Raw genomic sequence first — 18,428 nt, 5'->3', positions numbered from 1 at the left:
CACCGTTTCTGGGAGGTGGGAATTCAGGAGTGGCTTGGCTGGGTGGTCCTGGTGCTGTGTCCTCAGGCTGGGTCATCTGAAGGGTTGGCTGGGGCTGGGTGCTCTCGCTGCAGGTTGGACAGCTCCCCAGGCTGGCAAAGGGGCCCTGGCTTGGGACTGAGGTGCCTCAGGCCCACTTCTCTCCTTGAGGCCACCAATGTCCTACCAACATGGCTGTCAGCTGCTGCCAGGGCGTGTGATCGGAGAGGGTGAGGCAGAAATCACATTGCCTGTGAAGTTCCCCTCTGCACTGTTGGGAGCAATGCTACATAATTTTAAGGAAAAACCATTTGATTAGGCCTAGTTCTCCTGCCTACAGGCCAGCTATGGCATTTTGAGACATAATTCCATTTTGGCCCCCGGTCACAACTGAGACCTCAATGACCTGGTGATGCTGTGATTCTCCACGACAAGATTACACCAGCTGAAGACACCCTGGGAGGAACAAAATCTTCATCTACTCAGTTCCTCATTGTTCTTGGATTGTTACACTTTGTTTATCCCGATGTACTGAACTCTCTGCAAGTCATTTGTTACATTTGTTTCTCCCGATGTACTGGTAAACTGGGGGCTTTCCTCTCTTGCTGCCCAGAGCAGCACTGATCAGACCCAAAGCTCAGCTTCTTCTCAGTCTCATTTTTCTATCTTTCCTGTAATTCACCTTGTGGTGCCATGGCTCACAGGAGACTAGGACGTACTGCAGATGTTCTAGTAACATTCCCTTTCCCTGTTCCCTACACTGTACAAGTGCTGCTTTATTGAAGCCTGCAACTTTGGTGAGTTTTCCTTTTTTTCTTCTGGTTTTTGAGACAGAGTCTCACTATGCAGTTCAGGGTGGCCTTGAACTTATCATGTAGGCAGGCTGGTCTCCAACTCATAGCAAACCTCCTGCCTCCCGAGTGCTGGGATTACAGGCGTGCACCACCATCCCTAGCCTGAGTTTTACTTTCATTTCATCCAAACTCCTGTTTTCTTTCTCTCGAGACTTATGACTCCCCGAGGCCCTGACCTCTCCCTGCAAAGCCTTTCTCCAGAGCTCATACCTTGCCCCTCATGTAAATGTGGAAGCCTGGCTCTCAAACCAGACTCAACTGCTTTTTCTCGCTGTTTATGATTCTTGTTCCCATGAGAAGCGCTGAAGTGAAATGGCAGGGAGGGGTTACGAGAGATGGACACACGATTCAGGGAAGTTTACAGTTTCTTGAACCCAGCACACATTGACATCGAATGTTCTGCCTACACGGCTCCTATATACCGACTGAGATAGTCTCCAGCCCACACTGGACCCTGGCCAGAGATGGCAGAAAAAAAAATTGGGTTTTTTTTGGAGACAGGCTCACTATGTTGTTCAGCCTGGTCTGGAACTCCTAGACTCAAGTGATCGTCCTGCCTTATCCTCCCCAGTGTTAGTCACACACCACCATGCCTGGCCCACTTGCTGGCTTATTGTAAAGGCTATTATAAAGGATGCATAGGGCAAGGTATGGAGGAAGAGGCACAGAGTCTCCAGGCCCTCTCTGGGCACACCACCCTCCAAGAACCTCCACATTTTCGGCTATTCAGAAGCTCCTGGTTGTTTGTTTCCCTTCCTTTAGCCCCAAATACTGCTTTCAAAGGGGTGTGTGATGAGGGAGCAGGGGCTTAAATGGAGAGGTGTCTTAGTTCATTCTGTGTTCCTGTAACAAAATACCTGGGGCTGGCTAACTTACAAAGTAGATTTGGCTCATGATTCTGGTGGCTGCAGGATCCAAACAGCACGGTGACAGTATCCTAGCAGAGGCCCTCTTGGTGTGTCACAACATGACAAGCAGAAAGGACCCAGCTGAATGCAGAAAGGGCATGTGTGTGAGCAAAGAAGCTAGAGGGCAGGGAGAGGCCAGGCCCCCTCTATTCAGAGGCAGCTCTCAGGAATTATCTGCTCCTACTAGGCCTGACCCCCTGAAGGCAGAGCCGCCCTGACATACTGAGGGCTCTGCCCTCTCAACACTAGCACACTGGAACTGGAATAGAGCCTCTTGGTGCATGCACATTTGGCGGACAAACTGCCCAAATCATGGCTGCCAACAGGTGTGCGGGCTTCAAGCTGTCCTGCCGCCTCCTTTCAGCCCTAGAGAACCCCAGAGGTCAGGGAAAGGTGTGGAAAAGCTGAGCACACTGGTGCATACCCATGATTGCAGCACTATGGGAGGCACAAGACAGGAGGATTCCAAGTTCAAGATCAGCCTCAGTGGCAGCTTAGCAAGATCTTGACATAAAGTAAAAATGGAAGGGCCAGGGATTTAGCTTAGTGGTTTCGCCGCCTGCCTTGAAATCGCAAGGAGCTGAGTTTGATCCCCGGTACCAAAAAATAAATTAAAAAAAAAAAATGGCTGGGGATGTAGCTCAGGGAAAAGGCCCTGGGTTCAGTCCTCAGCACAAAACAAAAAAAAAAAAAAAAAAAGAGAGAGAGAGAGATTTAGAGAGATGACGCAGAAAGCTAGACTCTCCTTCTACCTGGGCAGCCTTGGGGGCTCCAGGTCGTGCACAGGGTCGGCCTGGCGGACGTGCTGAGTTAATACAGGTCCAACTAAGGCCTGAGGGTGGACAGACTCCAACAGCCATTGAGCGATGCATGTCTTGAGATGGGCTCTCCACTCCACACAGGTTGTCGGGAATCACAGACAAAATGCCTGCCTCAACACAACCTTCATGACCATGTCTGTGGAGACTGTGACATTCAGAACAGAGGGCAGGACGGGCTCACAAGCAGGGAAGTGACCACTACTAGATGGACTAAACAGGAAGTGTCACAACCCATCGTGCGGCTGCACTTCCCATCGCCTTTCTAAGGTGGCCCTCAGCACAAATGGGGGACCACAGGTACCTCGGTTTCAGCATGTGACAAGGTCATCCGTCCTGACACAGCATCCCCCAAAGAGCTCAGTGCTTTCAAACCTTGGGACAGAAGCCCTGAGATGGGCCGGAAGCCCCACACACTGAGACAGGCTCAAATACCTCTCATAGAACACTCACCACAGACCCCCACTCGGCCACGATGCTTCATAGCCTAGACCCGTGGTTCTCAAGCAGAGGCCATTAGTAGACCCCTAGGGACTACTTGGCAACACCCAGGGACATGCTGGTTGTCACAACTCTGTGCTGTGGGGAGGGCAACGGGCATTAAGTGGTTTGGCCACAGGCCTTCCCTCCCCAGGAACACACTGTAGCTCAATATGCTGGGTTTATTACTCACTGCAACAAGAGAAAATGCTTGCTGTTGGGTACTGTGAGATTTTCATCTGAGGGTAGTCGACTTGATTAAAGCATCTGGACTTTGGCTGAATGGCTTAGGGGCTCACTCTAGATTTGATACTGCCAGAAAATGAGGCTCATTTTATGATTGGGTATTGTCGTGAAACCTTGTCTCAAAAAACAAAACACACACAAACACAAAACCAATAAATAAATAAATAATAAAGATGGGTTGGGGATGTAGCTCAGCGCAAAGGTCCTGGGATCAATCCTTAATCCCCTCCCTCAAAAAATAAAAACTTAAGGGCCAGGGATTTAGCTCAGTGGTTTCGCTGCCTGCCTTGCAAGTGCAAGGTCCCAAGTTCAATCCCCAGTACCAAAAATAAATAAATAAATAAATAAATAAAATAAAAACTTTAAATAAATCTTGCTCACAAGCACAAAGAACCATATTAAGCTTCTCTAGCAGTCACAAATATACCAATAAGCAAGGCGTGGGGGGCACATGCCTATAATTCCAGCACTCAGGAGTCTGAGGCAAGAGGATAGCCAAGAGTTCAAGCCCAGCCTGGGCAACATAGTAAAGACCCTGTCCAAAAAAATTCAGTTTTAAGAAAAAAAACTCTGCACATCTGGGAACAAAGACTCATGAATAACTTAGAAATGTCATGTCCTGGGACAGAGACCCAGAAATAAGTAAAAAACCTAAACTCCTGATACCCAGAGAATGGAATGGCTGAGACGTCACGACCTGTTCATAGACGTTACATCCCAAGCTGAGATTTCCAAACAGCTCGGAAACTTGCCATCCTGAACACAGGGCTCCAAACTGCACACAGCTTGTCAGAACTTCCTGTGATGAGCAGACCCCTCTCTTACTCACCTGCCTCCTCAAAATCCCATCATCAAAAAGTGTAGTCATTTAGGGTCCACTCCAACAGCTCACTCCTCCCACATTCGCCTCCTCACACCCCCATCCGCCCTGGTCCACAAGGGTCGGGGACTCTCCAAATCACACTCTCCCGGGGAAGCGAGCTTCCCCAGGGGGAGGATCATGAGATCGAGCTGAACCTTATCTGCTCAACTTGACCTATAGGTAGCCTGAAAAACAGATGCCAAAGACCCCGGAGAAGTTTTGCTTAATATTGTAAATGGTGAGCGGGTCTTGAAATCAATATAATGGTATGCAATAAGCATTGTTTAAAAAAAAAAAAAAGATGATGAATAGCTAGAAGAGAATGAAAAAGATTGCCCGATACACTCTGCACCAGCCCTTGAGAACAAGCCATTAATGCCAGTTTCATTTACAGGTTTTCAAATTGAAGTTCCTAAACAGGATTCGAACCCATGGTTTCCAACACCCGAAGCCCTGCCTCTGCATCCCGGAACACCAATCCACGAGCCCTAGAGCTTGAGCCCAACCAGCAGCCAAAGAGAGCACGGATCCAGAGAACCCGGCTCTAACCTCCTCTGAATGGTTCCGGAAAACCTCGATGCCCTGGAAGAGCTTTGTAGCCGGTCTCGCGGTGACCAGTCAGAATTGAAGGCAGGATTTGATCCCGCCCTATTTATCCTAGAGCCAATCACCGCTTTGCGCACTTCACCCCACCCCCACCCACCCCTCCACCCCTGCCCCTTTGATTCGAATTAAAATGAGGCGGTGGCAACTTTAGACTAGTTGAGGCTGTAAGATGAGGTGTGCCCAGGGCTGGGGTCAGGGTCGGTCAGGGTAGCGCCATTTTTCCCTCTGTCTCGGGTAGTGGCTGATTCACTCACGGGAAGTGGAGACCTTTCATGTCTTCATACACAAAATGGTACCTTCCAAGATACCAGACCCCTCGCCTATGGTACGTCCAGGAGCGGACTGTTCCATTTCCCAGCGCCGCACGGTCTCCACTTCGTCGTTAACGCTTCATTCCCACCCACCCTCTCCTTGTGTGCGCAACCTAGAAATGATGTGGTCTAGTGAATCGCCTAGGCTTCGGTTCACCTCAGGCAGTTGAATAGGCTTTTCTGCCTCGCTCCGCCCACGCCCCCCCCCCGCTTCCATGGACCGTCCCGGAGCCCACACTGGCAAGCCCGGCAGTCCTGAGCCTCCACCCCCTCCCCTGCAGACCTTCCCCTGAGGCCGCTGGTGCAAGTGCATGTTTGTGCGGCAGCTTTAATCAGATAAAATGTACCAATAGACACCCCCGCCCACTGGAGTAGAATGTCAGCTTCGCCAGGGTAGGAATATGTGGATCTCTAAGCCCCCAAGATCTCCCCAGCGCCTAAAATTTCCCTGCACACAGTAGGTGCTTTAAAAGATGTTTGTTGAATAATGACTCTCTTGGCCTGGCAATTCTACTTCTGAATGTGTTTCTAAGTAAATAGTTACTGGGCGTGGTGGCACACACCTGTAATCCCAACACTCGGGAGACTGAGGCAGGAGGGTCGCCACAACTTTGAGGCCAGCCTGGACTACATACCGAGACCCTGTCTCAAAAATCCAACAACAACAAAAAGTAAATAGTCACATACACATGCACAGAATGGCAGGGGCAAACGTTTAGGGGGAAAGGACAAATGAAAAAGGATGGTCCCTGTTGTGCCATGGAGTGCAGGTTGGCTGTAAGAAAGCCCCGGAAACAGACCCCGAATGGCTCAGGGACTTCACGTCACTGGACACAGCACAAAAGAACCTAGAGACCTCACACCACATGACACAGGGTCAACCCTGTGGCTCTGGGGCAACCCACTTTCTGGTACCCATTCTGTCTCTTAGAAGCTATCTTTCTCTCAGTAAATGTTTCCTACTCTTAACGAAAACAAACAAACAAACAAATAAATAAATAAAGGTTCAGGGATCTCATACTGTGGACACAGGTCACAAAACAGGCCAAAGACCTCACACCATGGGCTCAGAGAACTCATAGTCACTTCATAGACCTTGTCCTCCAGTCACAAACTCCTACCAGCACTTTAGAGACCTTAACACCTCGGAGGGTGCACTGAGGCCCCAAACTCCAAAGAAGTCACATATCTCATGCCTGGACACAGACCCCAATTGTCTCAGAGACCCTGGGATATGGATAGAAAATCTAGACACAGATCTCATACTGTTGACATAGACCACAAAATAATTCAGAGACCTGGACACAAAGTGACGATGACAAAAATGTCCTGGCTGGAGGGGCCACCTAAAGGGCACTGTTAATGAGGAAAGGTAAATGGGAAAAATGCTCAAATACTATAACACTTAACATCAGAAGTAGTCCTGTAAAGTGTTTGGAGAGGGTAACACCCAAACAGCCCAAAGAGCCTAAACTCTATGATGTTAATCATGAACACTTTACCATGCTCTTAGGAACACACAGCCATTCAAAAACACCGACGACCTCACACCCTGGGAGAAAAGTTCCAAAACAGTTTAAGATTTACCATCATTCACAGATCTTGTACTCTGGACACAGATAACAAACAGCTCTTAGACTTTAAACACCTCTAAAACATTTCAGACATCACACACCCAGGGATTTGATTTTGCTTGAGAACAGAGGTATCATACCTGTGACACATTCCCATACTTAACTCTGGAAATAGACCCCAAATAAAGCAAGGAAATCTTCCAGAAAGGAATCCAGCCATACATAGTGGCACACAACTGTAATCCCAGTACTCAGGAGGCTGAGGCAGGATGATCATCATGAGTTTGAAGCCAACATGGCTTACACAATAGGTTCAAGGCCATCCTGGACTACAGAGCAAGACCCTGTCTCAAAAAAACAAAAAGAGAGGGCCTGGGGATTTAGCTCAGTGGTGCTACCGCCTGCCTCAAAAGTACAAGATCCTGAGTTCGATCCCCGGTACCATGAAAAAAAGAGAGAAAAGAAAAAAATCCCAGGACTATGGGGGCTGGATGTAGCTCAGTGGTAGAGCAATAGCCTAGTATGCACAAGGTCCTAGGTTCATTCCCTAGCACAGGGTAGGGGTGGGGGTGGGGGGCATAGGGTAATCTCAAAGCAAAGACATTAAATATATTGTTTATTATATTGTTAAAATTCTAGTGAAATTATTAGTATGAAGAATTACAATTTTTGGCAGAACTAGGGCCAGGGATTTAGCTCAGAGGTTCTGCCACCTGCCTCTCAAGCCAAGGACCCGAGTTCGATCCCTTGTACCAAAACAAACAAAAAAACCAGTCTATTGGCCAGGGATTTAGCTCAGTGGGTGTAAGGACCTGAGTTCGATCCCCAGTACCAAAAAAAAAAAGAAAAAAGCTGAATTTTTGGCAGAACTGGGGATTGAACCTAGGGCTGTCTTACTGAGGTACATTACAATGCTTTTTAGTTTAGGTTTTTGTGTGTTTTTTGGTACCGGGGATCGAACTCAGGTCCTTGCGCTTTCGCAGCAGCCGGTGAAACCACTGAGCTAAATCCCCAGCCCAGTGCTTTTTAGTTGTTGTTTTTTTTAATGCTTTTTAGTTTTAAAAAAAATATTTATCATGATACTGGGGATTGAACCTAGGACCACCTCACTGAGCTACATCCCAGACCCCCACCCTTTTAAATTTTAAGACAGGGTCTTGCTAAGTCACTAAATTGCCTTGAACTTGTGATCCTCCTGCCTCAGCCTCCCACAGTACTGGATTTCCCACAGGCCAGCACCATCATGTCTGGCTTATTGTTACTCATTTGTTAGTTTACTTTTGTTTTTATTTTTTGTGGTGCCGGAGACTGAATTTAGAGCCTTCATGTGTCACCACACCCAGCTAAGAACTACACTTTTTTGGGCCAGGGATTTAGTTCAGTGGCACCATGCCTGCCTGGAAAGCACAAGGTCCTGAGTTCCATCCCTGGTACCAAAAAACAATAATAATAATAATAATAATAATAACTACACTTAAAAAATTAAAATAAAACCCAGGTTATCCTCTTTACGGTAGCCCACCCTATGCTGTAGGGTGTTTTTTATTTTGGTTCAGTTTGGTTGTTTATGTTTTACTTTGTTTTTGAGACAGGGTCTCACTATGCAGTTCAGGCTGGCTTTGAACTCAGTATATAGCCAAGGCTAGCCTTGAACTCACAGTGCTCCTCCTGCCTCAGCCTCCCGAGTGCTGGGATTACAGATGTGTGCCACCACACCCTCCAGTGCACAGGCAGCCCTTTTGCACTTTCCCACACCTGACTCTGGGCGGCTATTCACAAAAAAAGAGTTTCATAATCGTGACTTTGAGAGAGAATTGGAAGAGAGAGACAGAAAGCTGCTGCGAGAGAAAAAATAGGGATTGTCCAACCCGAGAACACATGACCTCTTCTTCAGCATCAAAGAAGCCTTGGTTAGATCAAATTCCTGCTGCCAACCTTGGTGCAGATGCTCATCTAACAGGAGGAAGATGAAGGTTTTGTTTTTTGTTTGTTTGGGGTTTTCTTTGAGACAAGGTCTCACTCTGTGGTCCAGGCTGGCCTTGAAGTCACTGTGTAGCCTAGGCTGGCCTCGAATTCATGCCAATCCCGATCGTCCTGCCTCAGCCTCCTGAATGCTGAGATTACAGGCATGGGCCACCACACCCAGCTAGATGAAGATTTGGAAGAGGAGCGTGATGATGACTGCAGTTTTTCTTGCAAAACTGGAAAAAATTAAAAAAGAAAGAGCCAAAGAGCAGGCCAGGAAATAACAAGAACAAAAAGCTGAAGAAGAATGGGATCAAATGGAAAATATTCTGACTGGAACCCCTCTGCTTAATCCCAGTGGCCCATTGCAGCCTCAAACCAACTACAAAGTTAAAAGAAGAGGGGATCTGGGGATGATGGCGCATGCCTGTAATCCTGGCACTCAGGAGGCAGAGGCAGGAGGATCACCATCAGTTCGAGGCCAGCCTGGGCTACATAGTGAGACCCTGTCTCAAAAAAAAAAAAAAAAAGGAAGTCTTAGCCTGTTTTCCACATCTCCCTGATCTCAATGTTTTATGCCATGACTAGAGTATGGAGATCCATGTTAGGGCTGTGTGGCTTGGTCGAATCTGTGTTCCCTATGGATGTCAGTTTTTCTTTCTGTCCAATGATGAGTCATAACGGTCATTGTGAGTCAAAGCCCAGCATAATTTAAGCACTTTGGGAAGCCCTGGGTTCCATCCCTCACACAACAAAAATAGAATTCTTATCACACAGAAATTGTTTCTTTGGAACAAAGTACTGCAGGTGGTGATGCTGCGGTGTTCCCTTCTAGGGCCATCATGACAAAGCACCTCAGCTGGGCAGCTCAAAGAGCAGAATTTTACTGTCCCTTCTGGAGGCTAAAGTCTGAGACCAAGGTGCTGGCAGGGCTGCATCCCTGGGGCCTCTCTTCTTGCTTTGTAGATGGCTGCCTTCAAGTGGCCTCTTGTCCCTGTGTCCGCAGGTCTGGGCTCTAACCTCCTCTTCCTTTTTCTTTCTTCTTTCTTTTTTTTTTTGATACCAGCGTTCGAACTCGGGGCCTTGCGCTTGCGCAACAGGTGGCAAAACCACTGAGCTAAATCCCCGGCCCTCCTCTTCCTTTTTCTGAAAAATCTTTTTTGGAGTTCTGGGGCCTAGCATGCTATGTGGTTGCTCCACCACTGACATAAAACCAAAACCAATCTCCTCTTACAATGCCACCAGAAACCTCACCTACTAGCCAGGCCTAGTGGCATGCGCCTATGACACCAGTACTTGGGAGGCTGAGGTAGGAGTATCTCCGTGAGTTCAAGGCCAGCCTGCCAAGACCATGTCTCAAACAACAACAACAACAACAACAACAAAAAACAACCCAAAATTAATCAATAAAATAAAAAAATAAATCTCAACCACAGGCTTCATCTTTATGCAACTACCTTCCTTCCTTCCTTCCTTCCTTCCTTCCTTCCTTCCTTCCTTCCTTCCTTCCTTTTTGTGTGTGTGGTTCTGGAAATTGAACACCAGGCCCTCACACTGAGCTACATCCCCAGCCATTCTTTATTTTTCTTTTTTTATTTGGATACAGGGTCTCTAAATTGCCCATGCTGGGCTCAAACTTGGTGATCTTATTGCCTCAGCCTCCCAGGGTGCTGGGATTACACATGTGTGCCACCATGTCTAGCCAGAGATTAATTTTTTTGTGTACTTAAGATAGAGGAAGAGCGCCGGGGATGTAGCTCAGTGGTGCTGTGCCTACCTGGCAAGCGCAAGGTCCTGAGTTCGATCCCCAGTAATGAGGTGGAGGTGGATAGAGGAGGAGGAAGGAGTAGCTGGATCTGGGCTCTGCTAGATTGCTTCGAGGAGACCTTACCAGAGAGCGACACAATGCTCACTAATGACTATGGGCATCAGTACAGGCTTTGGCTAAGAGAATGCATAATCTTGACCTTACTGTTTTGGTAAAAAATTAATAATAGATACTTGTAATGAAAATGCAAAAAAAAAACCTGCAGAAAAGCGCAAAGATGAAAACTTTAAAAAAAAATCACTCTAGGGCAGGAAGTATAGCTCTGTGGTAAAGCACATAGCTCTGTGGTAACATGCACAAGGCCCTAGGTTCTATCCCCTGCCCAACAAAAAAGAAATTTATCGGGAAAACGTGCTGGCAACGAGCAGAGTGGAGCAGTGGGTTCTGCTGGTTGGAGACTGTCGGGGCTGTGTGTTAAGGAAAGTAGCCATGGAGAACCCTGAAAAGGCAGTGGATGCAAAATCCATTAAAGATTTAGAAACAAAGATCATACACCAAAACAAATCAATGGACTCCGCAATATCCTTGGACAATAGATACAAAATGGATTATCCTGAAATGGGTTTATGTATAGTAATTAATAAGAAGAGCTTTCATAAAAGCACTGAAATGGCAGCTCAGTCTGGTACAGATGTTGATGCAGCAAACCTTAGAGAAACATTTATGAACTTGAAATATGAAGTGAGGAATAAAAATGATCTTACACATGAAGAAGTTGTGGGATTGATGGTGCAATGTTTCTAAAGAAGATCATAGCAAAAGGAGCAGCTGTATTTGTGGGATTCTAAGCCACAGTGGAGAAGGAATAATTTTTGGAACAAATGGACCCGTTGACCTGAAAAAATTAACAGAGTTCTTCAGAGGAGATGTTTGTAGAAGTCTAGGTGGAAAACCCAAACTTTTCATTATTCAGGCCTGCCGGGGTACAGAACTGGACTGTGGCATTGAGACAGACTGTGGTATTGATGATGACATGGCGTGCCAGAAAATACCAGTAGAGGCCGACTTCTTGTATGTGTATTCCATGGCACCAGGTTACTATTCCTGGAGAAATTCAAAGAACGGAACCTGGTTCATTCAGTCACTTTGTGCTGTGCCGAAATTGTACGCACACAAGCTTGAGTTTATGCACATTCTTACTCGGGTTAACCAGAAGGTAGCAACAGAATTTGAGTCCTTTTCCTATGACTCCACTTTTCACGCAAAGAAACAAATTCCATGTACTGTGTCCATGCTCACAAAAGAACTGGTTTTTTTTTCCCTAATCCAGGTAGTATTATTCCAGAGACTTTATTTATGTTTAAAATAAACTTTATTTTATCCCATTGCTCCCTCAAACCCCCTCCCCTCCCTATGTACAAAAGCTTTATTCTCATTTTTTCCTTCTATTTTCACTTTTTTTTTGGTCCTTTCCTTCCTTTTTCCCTCCTTCCTCCCTTGTTCCCCCTCCTATTTGAACATTTTCTTCCCATTTTCAATATCTTTTAAACATTTTAGTCCTTATTTACATTTTCGGTTTCTCACACCAGAGAAACAATGTGGTATTTAAACATGTGTGTCCGATTTCACTTTGGAGTATGGTTTCAAGGTCCATCCATTAAGCTATAAATGTCTGAAGTTCATCCTTTATGGTAGAGTAGTACTCCATTGTATACAAAAATCACATCTTCTTTATCCACTGATGGGTTAATGGGCATTTGGGCTGTTTCCAACATTTAGCTATCACGCACTGTGTTGCTATAAACATGGGTGCACATATATTGCTGCGATATGATGCTTTTAATTATTTTGGGATGATACCAAGAAGGGGAATAGCTGAGTCAAATGGAACCTCTAGTTTTGTCTATTTATTTACTTATTTATTTATTGCTACGCAAGCGCAAGGACCCGAGTTCGATCCCCTGTACCAAAAAAAAAAAAAGTTTGAACCTTTATTTTAGAACTGATGTATGAAAAGGAATCAACTGCATTTTTAAATCACTTATAGCTTATAGTTTTTGTGATGTTTGTTATGAGAATGTGTTTCTTGTAAAAAATTTATGTTTACTATTGAGAAAGAACGAAAATATTTAAGAGGAAGTATGAGTAAACTGGGTTGATTCTTTTAAGGCTAACATGCAATATTAATGGAGAGACAGAGTCATAAGCCCATAAGGTGCTAAGATCTACAGGCATGTTTCTTCTCATTTGTTCTTAGGCAAATCAGATGAAATTTACACACCAGCAAAATATCTGAAGATCTACTATGTAAAACCCTCAAACTCTTAGTAGGATGATGTGAAGAAATTCTACGGGAACATACTAAAATATCATCTGTATAAGAAACCATGAAATGTAAGGAAAGAACAATAAATGAATCAGCTGGGAAAGATGTAATTTGAGAGAAGATGGTTTGAGCCTGAGCAGAGATGTGGCTTTGTCCAAACTAGGCAGAGCTACAGATGCCACTTCAGAAAAGTCCTGCCAGATGAATTCCTTCAGGCACATACAGTGAGTGTGGAAGATAGTCCCAAGACACTCTAGAAAGTGATCCAAGTGAGAAACTTCTAAAATGGAACTTTTCTGAAGAGTCACAAAAACTGTAGTATTCATTGTAGTATAATTTGTAAGCATGCTATTTTCTGTTGACGTTTACAATCGGAGGAAAAATAGTGGTAACATTTTGTACTGTTACCCAAAATGAAAGGGCCAGAGCCCATAGGGCTTTAGAAGCATCCAGTTGGAGGCCCTCTTGTGCATGTGGGGAAACTGCAGGCCCAAGCTCAGTCCCAGCCAGGGAGGCCAGGCTTCAAGCTTCCTCACTCTCAGAGTTGTTCAGCCATTGCTGACTACACCCATGTGCTTCACCAGCTTTCAGTCCGACATTTCACTTGAACTTTCTTTTGGCTCAAAGAAAGGAATTTACATTTATAATTGACAACTATTTGTTTTGATAAGATCTGTTAACTTTTTCTAAGTGAATGTAGCATGTAATGATATTTTAAGGTGGAGTTTTTTTGTTTATTTGTTTTTGAGACAGGATGTCACTCTGCAGTTCAGGCTGGCTTTAAACTCACTATGTAGCCCAGGCTAGCCTCAAACCCCCAGCAATCCTTCTGCCTCAGCCTCCTGAGTACTGGGATCACAGGCATGTGCCACCATACCCGGCCTAAGATGGGATTTTGTGTGATAATTTTGTAAAAGTTTTTTTAATTTGCATTTTTATTTTAGAACATAAATTCAAACTTAAATTTAAAAAAAAGTAATTTATAATTCTCTAAATGAAGACAATTATGAAAATCCTTTATCAGAGAAGAGCTTTCATCTGAAAATCACAAACCATCGGGAAGCACCTTGACCAGTAAAGACAGTAGCTGAACTCAAAACAGAGGAGAAGGGCTTCAGGCTGACTGGGTGCGTCCTCCTCTCCCCGTTCCATGGCCAGCGGGACTCTGTGTGTTCACAGTGGCTACCATCGGCAAGGTGCCCACCTGAGGCCACATGGCCAGCCCAAGGCCCGGCTTTTTGTGCTACCCTACACTCATGTGTGCAGGTGGATGTGCTTGGACCCAAAGGTCTGCTCTCCTTTCTGAGTGTCAGGGAGCTGTGCCTAGGTCCCCAGGCCAGGCCAACACTCGTCCTGAGAAGCTCCGGCATGTGCTCAGCCTGCCTCATTCTCATCTTCCTTCCTCATCCTGGATGATCGAGCTGGGGTCCCTGTCAGCCAGGAGGTACTGAGGGAGCAGGTAGGCTCCAGAGGGTACCTGGCCAGGCCCGGGGAGCAGAAAGAGGTCAAGAGGACAAGGTCTCACTGTTCAGGTCTCAGCCCAGTGCTCCCAACAACCTGCCCATCACCCAAAGTTCCAGCTCACCTCTGTGCCTCAGTTTCCCCAAACAACCATCCTGTTTTCTCTTCTCCAGTAACTTTATGCATTTTTTCTGTCCTCCTTTCTTCTTCTGGGCTGACTGCTCCAGCTTCAGACTTCAGCGGAAATGTCACCTCCCCAAGATGGCTTTCCAGCATCCGTCCTGGGTAGGCCGTATGACACTCCCGAGACACCTATGGGCTGGGGTGCATGCAGCTCAGTGCAGAGCCTTGCCCAATGTGCACTCAGCCTTGGGGTCCATCCCCAGCACCAGCAGTCAGTCATCAGTCATCAATGAATGCCTAATCCCTGCAGCGGTGAATGTGACTTTCTATGGTGGGGGACTTTGCCAGGGCACTATGTTAAGGATCTGAGATAGGGGTCTCAGGTCGGGCCCCAAGTATTGTTGGTGGCTGTAATTTGTTCTGGCAGTGCTGGGGAGTGAGCTACAGGTAGTGAGCACCTTAGTCCCAGCTAACCCAGGATGCTGAGGCAAGAGGTTTTATGACCCCAGGAGTTTGAGACCAGCCTGGGCAACAGAGCCCATAGCAGCAGCAGCAGCATGGAAGAAGGGGAAGAAGCAAGGGAGGGAGAGGGACAAGGAGATGGGCCGTCTATAAATTTGAGTTTTCCCACAGGAAACAGACCCCACAGCTCCAGGATGGAAAAGCCGGCTAGGCCCGCCCCGCCTGCAGGTGGCAGTAAAGCAGCGCGGAGGGAGGCGGCCAGTCTTCCTCTAGGACTCCAAGGCAGGCAGGGTTGGGCTCAGAGCCGCTGCAATCCGGATGGGCCCTGAAGGCAGCTCCAGCTCCCTGGGAAAGGGGGAACTCCCGTCTGTGCTAGCTTCTGACACCCCTGCCCCACACCCACTGTCACCTACCAGCAGGCGCCTCCTTCAGTCTGGAGAAGGCAGACTTTGCCTTTGTCTTCTCTCTGTCTAGAACCTGCTCAGCCTCAGCCATTTCCAGCCGTGCAATCCAAGAGAGACAATCTTATCTAATTCCTTAGCTGACCACATAAGGACACTGAGACATAGAGAGGGCCAGGGACCTGTCCACAGTCTCTCCAAGTGACGTCAGTGGCTGGAAACTGCCATTTATGATAAAGCCCAAAAATGGGTCCCCGAGAGCCACAGGAGTCCCTTGTACACAGAGTGACCTCTTCAAGGATAACCAAAATCATTTTGTTTCTACAGGGAGGGAAAATCCTTGTCCATGAAGGGTAGGAGGAAACACAAGCTACTTGGCCTCTGGACTGGCCCCATTTAAGACTCAGTGTGCTGGGCATGGTGATGCACACCTGAATTCCCAGCATTCCAGAGGCTGAGGCAGGTGGATGCCAACAAATTCAAGACCAGCCTGGATTATATATTGAGTTCAAGACCAGCCTGGATTAAGTAACAAGACCCTATCCCAAAACAAAACAAAACAAAACAAGAGGGCCCAGGATGTAGCTCAGGGGCGCCGTGCCTGCCTGGCAAGCACAAGGTCCTGAATTCGATCCCTGGTACCACAACAAAACCAAAAAACCCCAGCCGGGCATGGTGGCATGCACCTGTAATCCCAGCACTCAGGAGGCTGAGCAGGAAGATTACTGTGGGTTCGAGGCCAGCCTGGGGTATATAGTGAGTTCAAGGCCAGCCTGGACTACATAGCAAGACCTTGTCTCAAAAAAACAAAAAAAGACTCAGTAAACTGTTCCTGCCATGTGATGAATTCCACAGCCCACCCCCAGGTCCAAGTCAAAGCCATAAGCATGGCTTTGTGCACGTCTTTTGAGACCACTGAGCTCCACTCTTCCTGGTACAGAAGAGGAAAACACTGCCCAGAGCAGGGAAGGGCTAGAACCCAAGACACACAGCAGTTCCAGTGCAGAACTAGGGCCAGAGCTCCATCACCTTGCCTCCCAGTTCGCGCTTCCATGACAGATGCTTCCTCACATGCTCGTCTCCTATGGATGTCACCCCACCCCTTCCTTCCCCCTGCCCCATCCCCACTCCCTCAGATGGGGGGGGTAATACATATCCTTGCTCTTATGGTGGGCCAAAGGGATGAGTTGTGATTGGTCCAAACCAGCCATAGCAACTTGGGTTCCTTGGGAAAGTGATTGACATGGGAGAGGGTGATATTTGAGGCAGTTGTGGCCAATCTGATAAAATGGTGTTTAACTGCCTGAACTGTGTGACCACGGGAGTGTCTATTCCCCAGTGTCGGTGGCCATTGGAGTGTACACACCTCTATCTCTTTGACCCCAAGTTTATCCATGCTCCAGTCTGAGTGACTCCATGGGCGGCCACACCCCCATTTTTGTGACCCAGCCTGTCTGCCAACACTCTGTGTGACCCATCACTGTCACCCCTCATGCTGTCTAAGCCCAGGAGTGACACATCCCACTCTGTCTCATCTGAGGGATACCCACATTCCAGTCTGTGAACCCAGGCTAACCATCTGCCAGACCCTCTGTCCCGTGGGATGTCTGCACCCTGGCATGTGTGACCCAGTGATGTTCACTAGCTAGTCTTCGAGATTCCAGATGTTACTGGCTGACCAAGCAACCCATGGGTGGCCATTTATTTCAGGTGAAAAGGAAAAAGGCTTTATTTAAAGCTTGTTTCCAGGTGGGTGTGGCGGCATACATTGATAATGCTGGACTCTGGGAGGCCGAGGCAGGAGGTGGCCTGGACTACATAGTGAGACCCTGTCTCAGAAATAAACAAAACAAAAAAATCAAAATGACCATGCACTGTGTCCAGGTGTGCAGGAGGAGAGGGAGAGGGAACACAGTGAACAATAGAAAGATCCAACCCTACTCCATCCCTCCAGCCATCTTTTCTCTTCTCTGTGGAAACTAGGTCCCAACCTCCTGGTGCCAATATCTGCATATTCTGTTCATTTCTGTGTGTGTGTGTGTGTGTGTGTGTGTGTGTGTGTGTGTGTGTTGTTTTGTTTTTTTGAGACAGGGTCTTGCTATGCAGTCCAGGATCGTCTTGAACTCACTGTGTAGTCCAGGCTGCCCTTGAACTCATAGCAATCCACCTACCGCAGCCTACTGAGTACTGAGATTACAGGCGTGCCCTCGCCTCTACACCCAGCTTAGTCCATTTATTGAAGTTGAAGAGAATGACTTGCAGTTATGCCCTAAGTGTGAGGAAGCTTGAAGCAGCTTATCTCTAAAAGTTTCTTTTTTCTAACTAAAAGTAGCCAGACATTGTGTCACACGCCTGTAATCCCAGCACTTGGGAGGCTGAGGCAGGAAGATCGCTACAAGTTCAAGGCCAGCCTAGGATACATACTGAGTTCAAGGCCAGCCTGAACTATATAGCAAGACTGTCTCAAAACAAAACAAAACAGAACAAAACAAATAAAGATAGATAATAGCAGAGGATAGATGTTTTGCAAACAGAAAGGGGACCAAGAGATGGAAAAAGGGAAGGAGGACATAAAGAGAATTAAGATGTGTTATGCACATGTACCAACTCCCCACAGTTAATGTGACCATTATATACTGCAAAAATGTACTAATAAAAACAGATTTTTTTAAAAAAAACAGATTTTTTAAATTTAATTTTTTAAAGCAAAACTTTTATTGGTACATTATATATATATATATATATATATATATATATATGCAGTAGATCACATTCATCATAGGGAATTTGTACCTGGCTGGGGATTTAGCTTAGCAGTTCCACTGCTTGCCTCACAAACTCAAGGTCCCAAGTTCGATCCCCGGTACCAACAAACAAAAACCAAAAAAAACCCAAAAAACAAAACACCAAAAAACTTAATTACTCTAAAGAAAAGCAGGATATTCAGGGAATTTGTACCTGTACATTGCTTCTTATTTTTTCCCCATTTCCCACTTTGACCCTCTTCCCCTCATTTGCAAAAGCTTTGTTTCCAGTTTTGCCTCCTACTCTTCTTTTTCTTTTTTGTACCGGGTATGGAACTCAGGACCTTGCACTTGTGAGGCAGGCACCAGAACCACTGAGCTAAATCCCCGGCCAAAGACAGATTTTTTAAAGAGATTTTTGTTTTTGCAGTTCTACATCCTCAGCCCTTTTATATATATATATATACATACATATATATATATATGTATGTATGTATATAT

The 18,428-nt window shown here is 46.4% G+C and overlaps 1 pseudogene; it reads left to right on the top strand.

Annotated features, from left to right (window-relative positions):
• The first annotated feature begins 10,896 nt into the window (after window positions 1-10,896).
• Window positions 10,897-13,944, top strand: LOC106007552 (caspase-3-like; annotated as a pseudogene).
• Window positions 13,945-18,428: the final 4,484 nt, after the last annotated feature.

This window comes from Heterocephalus glaber, unplaced genomic scaffold (assembly GCF_053883595.1).
Source record: "Heterocephalus glaber isolate CG9 unplaced genomic scaffold, H.glaber_assembly_v1.0 deba00001546, whole genome shotgun sequence".
In the NCBI taxonomy this organism is placed as follows: Eukaryota; Metazoa; Chordata; class Mammalia; order Rodentia; family Bathyergidae; genus Heterocephalus; species Heterocephalus glaber.
The sequence above is the reverse complement of the archived record's forward strand: the minus strand, read 5'-3'. Positions and strand labels throughout refer to the sequence as shown.